The sequence below is a fragment of the Lampris incognitus genome, chromosome 19 (genome assembly GCF_029633865.1).
Source record: "Lampris incognitus isolate fLamInc1 chromosome 19, fLamInc1.hap2, whole genome shotgun sequence".
NCBI classification, from domain to species: Eukaryota; Metazoa; Chordata; class Actinopteri; order Lampriformes; family Lampridae; genus Lampris; species Lampris incognitus.
The window spans coordinates 8,627,059-8,637,788 of NC_079229.1; positions in this window are offsets into that span (position 1 = coordinate 8,627,059).

A 10,730-nucleotide genomic window follows, 5' to 3' on the forward strand; every position below is an offset into this window, starting at 1 on the left:
TGGTACAGGGGTTTGCTTGGGGCTGTAACCTGGCGGGTCCCGGCACAGACGGGAGGAGCAGCTCGACTCACGTCTATACTTGTAGGATTCCAGATAACAACTGCCTACGCTTCCGGGTCAGCTGGCTATCCCCGCGACAGCGCGTGCCGCCCACCCAATGACAGCGTCCCTCTCTAGTGACCCTGACAACAGCCCCTGTCCCGACAATCTAGCTCGGTATTCGCCACAATACATTTTATAAGTCCATTATAATTGTGTTATCCTCTTTCAGTGTTGTATTGTGTAAATAGCGTAAACACAACATCCATTGCATGTTGTGCGTCTTGGGAGAGAGACCCCTCCTCTGCTGCTCTCCCCGAGGGTTCTTCCCATTTTTTCTCCCTGTTAAAGGTTTTTTTAGGGAGGTGTTCCTTATCCGGTGAGAGGGTCTAAGGACAGGATGTTGTGTTGCTGTTCAGCCCACTGAGGCTAATTTGTAATTTGTGATATTGAGCTATACAAATAAAATTGATTTGATTTGATTTGATTTAGACAGATAATATAGATAGATAGATAGATAGATAGATAGATAGATAGATAGATAGATAGATAGATAGATAGACAAGACAGACAGAATCATAGCCATAATCATATGACTATGATTAGCTAGTCTTAAAGTTACCTTTGGAAATTCAGCTTGAGCATTCCTGCATTTCCAGAAGTCGTCTCTACATCCACGAGTCGTCTACGGCGCAAACGGAAGTGACGATGACCTGCTACGGAAGTTAATTAGCGTCATCGTGAAAACAGTCTCAACGTCCAACCGGAGGACATGACGTCGGCGTGTGAATGGTAGGCCAAGTCTTCAGTGATTCTTAGTCTTATATCAACACAACTTTCTTCAAGTCACTGACTCCAGAGTCTTTTTAAATCATTTATTGCACATGCTTCGAAAGCAACACTAGAAAAGCTATATGGCACAAAGCATTTTACTGCAGAGATCAAATTATTCAGACATTCAACAGAAAACAGTAAAAAAATAAAAAATCGAAATTAAGAATTTAAAAATGAAACGTGTCATTGTGTATTTACAAATGTAGTCTTAAGGTAATAAACACCTCTGATCACAACTGTAGTTTCACCATGGTATGCCGTGTGCTAGAACTACATGCATAATAAAGATTCTACAGAGAATCAGTTCCCAATATACACAACACAATATTCAGTTTAAACGCCACATGAATATTGCAAATGAACACACCAGAATAACACAGAATAACATATTTCAATACTGAACAGGTTAGTGCACATTTATAATGGACTGCTGACTCCAGATCCCTCTGGAAGTCTAAAACCTAATATGCCACTATGCCAGAGGACGGTCACGGAAATATGTTACACAACACCTGATTCAATTTGAACACATTTAATATTCACGCCAATCTCTTCTATGTACAACAATAAACACATTCATTGTTAAGACACCGAATGAGATGTACTTTGGCTGAGTCACAATTACAATATACTGACAGCAATAGTGAGGGATCATGAACTGGTGCTTTATAGCTGCACCACCTTTAGAAACCTCTGATTGTGACATTTTAAACATCAACATTGTCGTTCTTCAGCATCTATCGGCGTGGATTTGATCTTTTACATTTGCTGGGTGCTCTGGCAGGTCCAGGGCGGTGGATTGAGACGGCCCTGGTGCTCTTTTCCCCCGCCCGAGGATGGCCTCGGATGGGTTTCAGTTCTAACCTCGCAAGCTAAAAAACACGCAATGATTGCATCGTTGTGACAGGGCGGCTCACCCGCGTCTCTTCGCTTTTACTTTACATAGCTTCAATAGTCTCCCCTGACTCGGCAGGTTTCAGAAAACAAAACACACACACACACACACACACACACACACACACACACACACACACACACACACACACACACACACACACACACACACACACACACACACACACACACACCAGATAGCATCCGGATGTGGGCCACTTCAGGCAGTGATGCGGCACTGATGGCCTTCTTCTGGCCCTGACAAACTGGATGTGAGCCTGAAGTGGCCCACATGTATAACAGCAAATGTGGCCCAAATATGCCAAATCAAATGTGGGCCTTTTTTGGCAAAGATGCGGTGCTCTCGGTAACATGTAATCTGGATGTGACCCTGAAGTGGCCCGTGTGGTAAATGGTGACTATGGCCCAAATATCACAAAACAAATATGGGCCACCTTTGGCAAATATGTGGCACATGCGGCATTGCTATGGCTTGGTTCTGGCCCAGATCTGGCAAACAGGAGCGGACCACCCAAGTGCCATCATTCCATGCGGTATGTGGGGCCGGATGAAAGTGTCGGTGTGGGACGGGTCCAGGCCACAGCCATTTTGCTTTCACACACACACACACACACACACACACACACACACACACACACACACACACACACACACACACACACACACACACACACACACACACACACACACACAGCCTCCACCATGAGATGAGATGTTGAGATGTGTTGACACTGTGCTAAAAGCACCATCATAGTAGTGGCTCCTCATGTATGAGCATGTTCCGGCTCCTCTTCATTACGGGACTGATGACTCTTGTGTATTCAAGTGTAATGTGACCGTTCTGCTTAACAATGAGCCACATACAACTTTGTCAACCAGTTGTCACACACCAACAAGGGAACACTGGCCTCTTGCTGACGCTGTACAACTTGTCTGTCGACATCATTTGGCCAAACACGACAGATTTACGCCGGGGTCAGACGACACCAATTCAGCCAAATTTTGACACGATTTTGAAGTCGTCGACAAATTTCCAGTGTGGGATCCAATTATGAAGGTGTGAGACACCAAGACTAGACAGAGCCGGCCACAGATCTGGCCGGCACGGAGGGCTTTCCCAGTCTTTCCCCAGCGCACCCCTTCCTCACCTTCGTTTCCTCACGGTGACAGCCACCCAGCGGCGGCCCCGCCCGGCACGATGTGCTGTCCATGCCACACGTGGCATCTCACCCAATCTCCCTCCATCTCTCTCTCCGTCCACGCCAGCCTGCCATCTCTCTCGTCTGTCTCATCCATCTCGGTCGTCTGGTACATTCACCTCTGTCCGGTGTGGCAGTGGTGGTGAGGCTCCACTTGCTATGCTGGCCCAAGAGAGTGAACTGGTGGCTGCAGTGGGGAGAAGAAAAGTGCCACAATCACGCCAACTCACCTCCTGCTCCCCGCTGGCACGAACAAGCCACAGCAATTTTTTTTTTGTTCTTCTTCGGAATCAGTTTCCGGTTCGAATATGTGTAGCTGAATCACTCCTATATTACCACTTGCCATTGTGTAGTGCACAAGCAAAAAACAAAACAAGCACAAGTTAGTGTTTGATGAGCAGAGTCGATGGTGAGCAGGTATATGCACTACATGCACGGCGGATGAGGTGGGAGATCTGAATTGGGGGTGTGCATATTCATATATTGGCATATTCATAGATTCTGGATTTTTTTTTTAATGAGGGAAAAGGAGTAGATGTGATTTTCAGGATTTTAATAAGATAACTTATTTTGCAGGAAAAAAAAACACATTAGGGGCATCTGGGAAGTGTAGTGGTCTATTCCGTTGCCTACCAACATAGGGATCGCCGGTTCGAATCCCCGTGTTACCTCTGGCTTGGTCAGGCATCTCTACAGACACAACTGGCCGTGTTTGCGGGTGGGAAGCCGGATGTGGGTATGTGTCCTGGTTGCTGCACTAGCGCCTCCTCTGGTCGGTTGGGGCGCCTGTTCAGGGGAGAGGGGAAACTAAGGGGAATGGCGTGATCCTCCCACGCGCTACATCCCCCTGGTGAAACTCCTCACTGTCTGGTGAAAAGAAGTGGCTGGCGACTCCACATGTATGGGAGGAGGCATGTGGTAGTCTGCAGCCCTCCCCGGATCGGCAGAGGGGGTGGAGCAGTGACCGGGACGGTTCGGAAGAGTGGGATGGTTGGTCAAGTACAATTGGGGAGAAAAAGGGGGGGGGGATCCAAATAGACAATTTATTCTGTCGAGCAGAGCATTTTATATGTCTTAAAACATGAGTGGAGGGGGACTTGAAATATTTTGTTCTTTGGTAAATGACAGACGGCGCCATTCAGAAGCTGAAGCAACAATACAACAAGAGTGGTGGCCCGGCTCTGGAGGTCACATTAGCTGAAGTCCAGGAGGACCTCAAACTCAACCCTCCACAAGTTCTTACCTTGGAGGAGGTAGAGCTTACCAACGGGGCAGCTAATGGACACATGAAGGACTCTCCTGGATCTGGTAAGACGGACTGTTGGGGGACTGGGCATCGTGGCAGCCGTGATCAAAACCCAGTATAAAGAAAGTGCTCGATTCATTAAGGAAAGAGCGAAAAGGAGAAAAGTCAGCTGTTACGAACTGAATTTCGGCCTCCATTTTCATCGCGGGTCGGGGAAAACCTGATGATGGTACTGTGTGGGAAGCCAGTCTCCAACACAGTCACATATTCAAGTAAATTAATTTCTCGTGAAACAAATTTCATGTGGTTCTTTTTATGTCCGCTCGGATGACTTTGCAGGACACCTGTGATGTCAAATAAACAATTGTTTTTATGGGTCCAAACTACTAACAAGGTCTGAGCCTCGCAGGCCTCTACTGGGAACATCCAGTGAGGTTGTCAGGTTAGTTACGCAATAGGGGAGTTATTTCATATGTAAAATATAGAGTAAGAAATTAACTGTTCTCTGACTACAAACTACGGCGCATAGCCTCTCCTAACGGGTGAGGATAAATACGCAACATGCAAGAATAATGTTGTGTATTCGTGTGTCGTCTGTAAAATGGAAAGTGAGAGACGACTTTGCCTCATGGTGTACAACATTAGGTACAGTACATCGAAGAGTAAGGCTCTTGCTTTTTCTGTGCAAAATCTGGATTAAACAGGTTAAATCAATTTGGGATAATGGGTATCAACTGGATTTAACAGGTCGGTCTTTCGACTGCAGAGCAGCATATCCCTCATGTGATGAGTCGGCCTTTAGCTAATCTGAATGATTTGCTGGCAACTTAGAATAATTGGGCTGTTTTAGTTTGTACCAAAGGCAGCACGGTGGTGCAGTGGTTAGCGCGGTCGCCTCACAGCAAGAAGCTCCGGGGTTCGAACCCCGGGGTTGTCCAACCTTGGGGGTCGTCCCAGGTCATCCTCTGTGTGGAGTTTGCATGTTCTCCCCGTGTCTGTGTGGGTTTCCTCCGGGTGGTCCGGTTTCCTCCGACAGTCCAAAGACATGTCGGTCAGGTGAATTGGCCGTACTAAATTGCCCCTAGGTGTGTGTGTGTGTGTGTGTGTGTGTGTGTGTGTGTGTGTGTGTGTGTGTGTGTGTGTGTGTGTGTGTGTGTGTGTGTGTGTGTGTGTGTGTGTGTCAGCCCTGTGATGGGCTGGCAGCCTGTCCAGGGTGTCTCCCCGCCTGCCGCCCAATGACTGCTGGGATCCCATGACCCCAAGTAGGATAAGCGGCTTGGTTAAGATTGGATAGAGAGTTTGCACCTCAGTTGCAGTTGTACTGTATATATATATATATATATATATATATACATATATATGTGTGTGTCTATTTGTGTTGTTTCAGTGTTTGGACCAGAGTGTCATAGAATCCTATTGTTAACTGCTAGTCTTTATAGAATTAAGGGTTATTATTGATTAAATCTGGGCGATATGGAAAATATAATCATGATAATCAAAGGGGATTTTACACTATATCTGTCAACATATGCAAAAATACCATGTTTAAGAGTTCAGCTGAGGACACGTAATGTGAAACCAAAACTACTGTCATGTAAATATTCCCCTCAATATTTCAGACCTCATTTGGTGAGAAATTTTAGGAAGTAGGTTGTCACTAAAATATATCACAATATGGCAATATCAGAATTTAATTCTGATACTAAGGCGTGGAAAGACAACAAATCAGAATAATGAATTATTGTATGAATGTCTACATGTCTTAATTTATGACTTAGTTTATGACTTTTCTATAGAGTAAAGCAATTCCTCAGTTTACATTAAATATTATGGTTAGCTATCAAACATTTCAATAATAACAATAACAACAATAATGATGATAATAATGTTATTATTATCATTATTATTATGATGAAAATCCCCCTAGGGGCAGTACAGGTTTCATAGAGGTTTCATTCATTCAGTAGTTGTAGTAATGCTGCATATTCCAAAAAGAAAGTTATTGTTTTGACTGTGTTTATACAAATTTGCAGGACCGATTGGAATGGTGCTCTTATCGAGGATGTTTTGATCAACAAATAATGGCGGTAAACGATTAAAGTTAGCAGAGGAGTTGCTTGAGTCAAATCGTGGAAATCCCATTGAATCATGGTGATGTGTTTGGTTTTCAGAGTCTGCTGGCTGCCTGGCTCCTGGTCAGAGTCACTGTCCCAGACTAACCTGGGGTAAATCCTAGACCACAAGCCTCTTATAGCAAGATTCATGTTTTACTGTGTATTGTTTTTTTCACACTCAACTATCCTAGATAAGGGAAGGGATCATGTTGAGACTTGAACCGGTGACGGCTCCAGGAATCCTCTCCCTGGTCCTGAATATCTTGTGTGCATCATTAAACCTCATCCGGGGTGTCCATCTCATAGAGTACACATTCCAGGTATGAGCCCCCTGCCTCGCCCCCATCTTCATCACTTTAAAGACCTTCTTTTCAGCATCAGTGTGCGAATGTGAAACCGGTCCAGCGTGTAGAAGCTTCATGAGTCCAGTGTCCACTGAAGAAACGGCTAAAACGGCGTGCGGCGGTCTCTGAAACCAGGATCTCTGTTGTCACATCTCGCACAGTATTTTTGAGATTAGAATTAAATTGTTCTTTTTGTGAGGGATAAATAATAAATGATTAATGAAAGTTAATTATTAATGGCCCTTGCTAAACTTGCCGCAGCGGACGGTCCGTTGAGAAGTAGATGGTGATGGGGTGTCTGTTCATATAGCTGTAAATACTGGGGCACTTGGGAAGCCTCGCGGGCAAAACCAGAGCTTGATATTCCATGCATGACATTTTCTTACGATCAACTAATTAATTCAGATTTCACGACACCTTGACTTGAAGACGGAGGCAATGACGCTTTCTTTTCTTCCACCCAGGATGACTATGAAGGAGTGTGGAGTGTTGTGGCATTTCTACTGGCATTTCTCTGCTGCGTGTTTCAGGTACAGCGTAAATGTTCTTCTCATGTCCAAAGCAGAACTTCTTTCTAATCCTTCTTTCTGACTGGCCTCAAGTTCTTCTGTTTAATGTGTAGAAGTATATGGGAGCAAATGACCAAGATTTGAATTTTATAAGCCATTTGCAGCACAGTGGTTAGCGCAGCTGCCTCACAGCAAAGCGATATTTTTTTACAGGAAGTGGTTGCGCTTTACGTACGCCGTTTCTAAGACTTTGCAAGAGGACAGACCAAAATGCAACTCTGCTTATACTCTCATGAATAAGACCCATTTTCATGGCAAAGGATAAAATGAAGGATACAGTGGAAGTAATCTCTATTTTGGAAGGAAGTGTTGGTCTGACAAGGTATGAGGTATGTCTGTCTCGACTGATTTCAGGCGGGCCTGGAAAGAATTTCTTCGTCTTTATGACCTAAAAAGTGATTTATGTAATCGAAACAGCTCGCTGGTCCGTTTCTCGCCAAGTTAATTTATGCAGAAAAACAATATAATCACGTTGTACCTCTTCAAGCGTGTTATGCTTAAGTTTTGATTAAGCAAGATGTATTTCCCCTACCTTTAGATCAGTATTATTTCGCTGCCTACATTTTCAGGTTTTAAGAGTTTACATTGGGTTAGAGGTTAGGGTTAGCGTTAGCATTAGCATTACTGGGATCGTCCCGTGCGTTAAATGTAATGTTGCCCATGTGGTTGATGCACATTTCCTGATCGGTAAATAATCTGAGATAGTCGGGCATCTCTCGGCAGTACTACGATGAAACCCATTGCTTTTCATTACCACGCCATTATTCAGTCAAGGCAGAAACTTGTCTGTTTCTGTAGAGGGGTCAAAGGGCGGGCTGGGCTGCAGAACAGAGCTCTGGAGCTGGTAGGGATACAGTGCTTTGTTAAAAGCCCTACCAGTCAATCTGAATATGACCACGCCGGCCAAACTGCCCGAGATGACTGACGTATTCATTCAGCAAGGTTAAACGCAGCTCTCATTAACAGCAAATGTTCCCAATGTAAATACCGTAGTAAGGCAGACATTATCCTACTGGCTGGCGAGACTCCAGACTCAAAGTCTGATGCAAAGTGTGTGACAACACAAGCATTGTTTTCTATGCTGATGCCATTGTGAAGCTACAGGAGCAATTTGATCACAGGTTTGCAGAGTTCAAGACACACAGAGCCACTTTTCAAATTTTTGCTGACCCCTTCTCCTTTGATGTGCAAGATGCCCCTCCTGTGCTTCAAATATTTGATACCTTGTTTGTTTTTGTTGTTGTTTTTTTTTTAGCTTATTAGTATTCCATCTTGTCATAACAGAACCTGATGTCCCCTTTTTGTCTCACACTGTTCGTTTTTGTTCCTGCACTTGTACTGTTACCTGTCTTGTTTTGATCACCTGTATATATAAATAAAAAAAATTTTTTTTAAAAAGATTGAGAACATTGGATCGGTTGTACTTTTTTTTTTTGGAATACTTGCGGCCCAGCCTCACCCAAACTCTACCTCCAGCGGCCCCCAGGTAAGTTGAGTTTGAGACCCCTGAGATAGAGAGAAAAGACATGTGAGAGAAGAGAACAGTTTGCAATAGTCATTAGTCATAATCAATGAAGTCATCAACTAGTCATAATCTATACTCTATAACCTCGTCAGCAGAACAGTGGTTGGTAAATTCACTGAGACAGAAAACCGACCCGTCATGCAGTCCAGGTTGTGAAGCACTCAACTTAAAGGCAACTAATTGTAGGTTAAGGCGAAAAGCTGAGTTTTAAGTTTGGAGTTAAAGGACTCAACAGACTCTGGTTGTCTGACGGCAGCAGGCAGGTTATTCCACAAGAACGGAGCCCGATAGGAAAAGGCCCTGCCTGCCACCAGCTGACTTCTTTTTAACTTTGGGTACACACAGGAGCCCTGTATTTTGAGAGCGAAGAGCTCGAGATGGACTGTACGGTTTAAGGAGATCAGACAGGTAAGATGGGGCAGCAGAAGCCCCTTGTATTCTGATCTAACATGGATAGGAAGCCAATGAAGGGAGGCAAGAATTGGTGTAATATGGTGACATTTCCTAGATGTCGTTAGGATTCTAGCAGCAGCATTCTGAACCATCTGAAGACTTTTAGCTCTAGAATGTGGCAGACCTGAGAACACAACATTACAGTAATCAAGTCTGGATGAAATACATGCATGTATTAGAGTCAGATATGGACAGGAAAGACCTAATTTTAGCTATGTTACGCAAGTGAAAAAAAGGCAGTCTTGGTGATTTCTGTAATGTGCTTATCAAAGGAAGGCTGGGAGCAAACGTAACACCCAAGATTTTTGGCTGCCACACTTTGTGAATCCACAGAGTTGTCGATTGTTATCGTTACCTGATCAAACTGGTGTCTGTGTCTAGCATAATAATGATTAAAGACTAATGTGTCTGTCATAAGATAACCGATAACCAGCTTTCCCCTAACTGGAGATGGGGGACACATAGCTTTAAGGCGGAGCATGGGCCTTCGACCGGGGGACAACATGGACTTGATGACGATTTACCGTCTACATTTTCTAATCTGGACTGCTTTTCTGCAGAAATTTAAGATTTAGGGAATTTTAGAGCAAGTCACGTGGAGAGAGACCGGAAATGAGAACGAGGTCACGAGAGGGTTTGAAAATGAGGAAAAGAAAGAGGAAGGAATACATCAGATTGCTCTAGTCAGTCATTTGAGAACAGAGGTGATGGGACGGGATTTTTCAAGGACCCACATGAGGTCGGAAAGCTTGTAGGGGGGGGGGGGTTGAGCTGTACCACTGACCAGGTTAGAGCCCTTAAGGTTGGTGTATTTAAAGATGTGTGACTTGCTCCCGACTCGGATTAAAAGCAAAGAGGAAGGGAGTGATAAACAGGGTGCCACTCTCAGTAGAGGCTGAGTCATTTCGGGACGTTGCAGGTGTGTGTGAGCCCAGGGAAGAGGAGAAGAGGAAGGCCGAAGAGGAGGTTTGTGGATGTGGATGTGTTTGAGGGAGGACATGCAGGTGGCTGGTGTGACAGAGGAAGATGCAGAGGACAGGAAGAGATGGAAACGGATGATCCGCTGTGGCGACCCCTAACGGGAGCAGCCAAAAGTAGTAGTAGTAGTAGTAGTGGTAGTAGTAGTAGTAGTAGTGGTAGTAGTAGTAGTAGTAGTAGTGGTAGTAGTAGTAGTGGTAGTGGTAGTTGTTGTTGTAGTAGTAATAGTAGTACTGGTAGTAGTAGTGGTAGTAGTAGTAGTAGTGGTAGTAGTAGTAATAGTAGTACTGGTAGTAGTAGTGGTAGTAGTGGTAGTAGTAGTTGTTCTTGTTATAGTGGTAGTAGTAGTAGTGGTAGTAGTAGTAGTGGTAGTAGTAGTAGTAGTAGTGGTAGTAGTAGTAGTAGTAGTGGTGGTAGCAGCAGCAGATGTGTGTGAGGCAAGAATGACTAGATTCCAAGGAGGGGAGAAGGGGGACAGTAATTCTGTGTTTGACCTTTGAAGGGGAATTGTGAG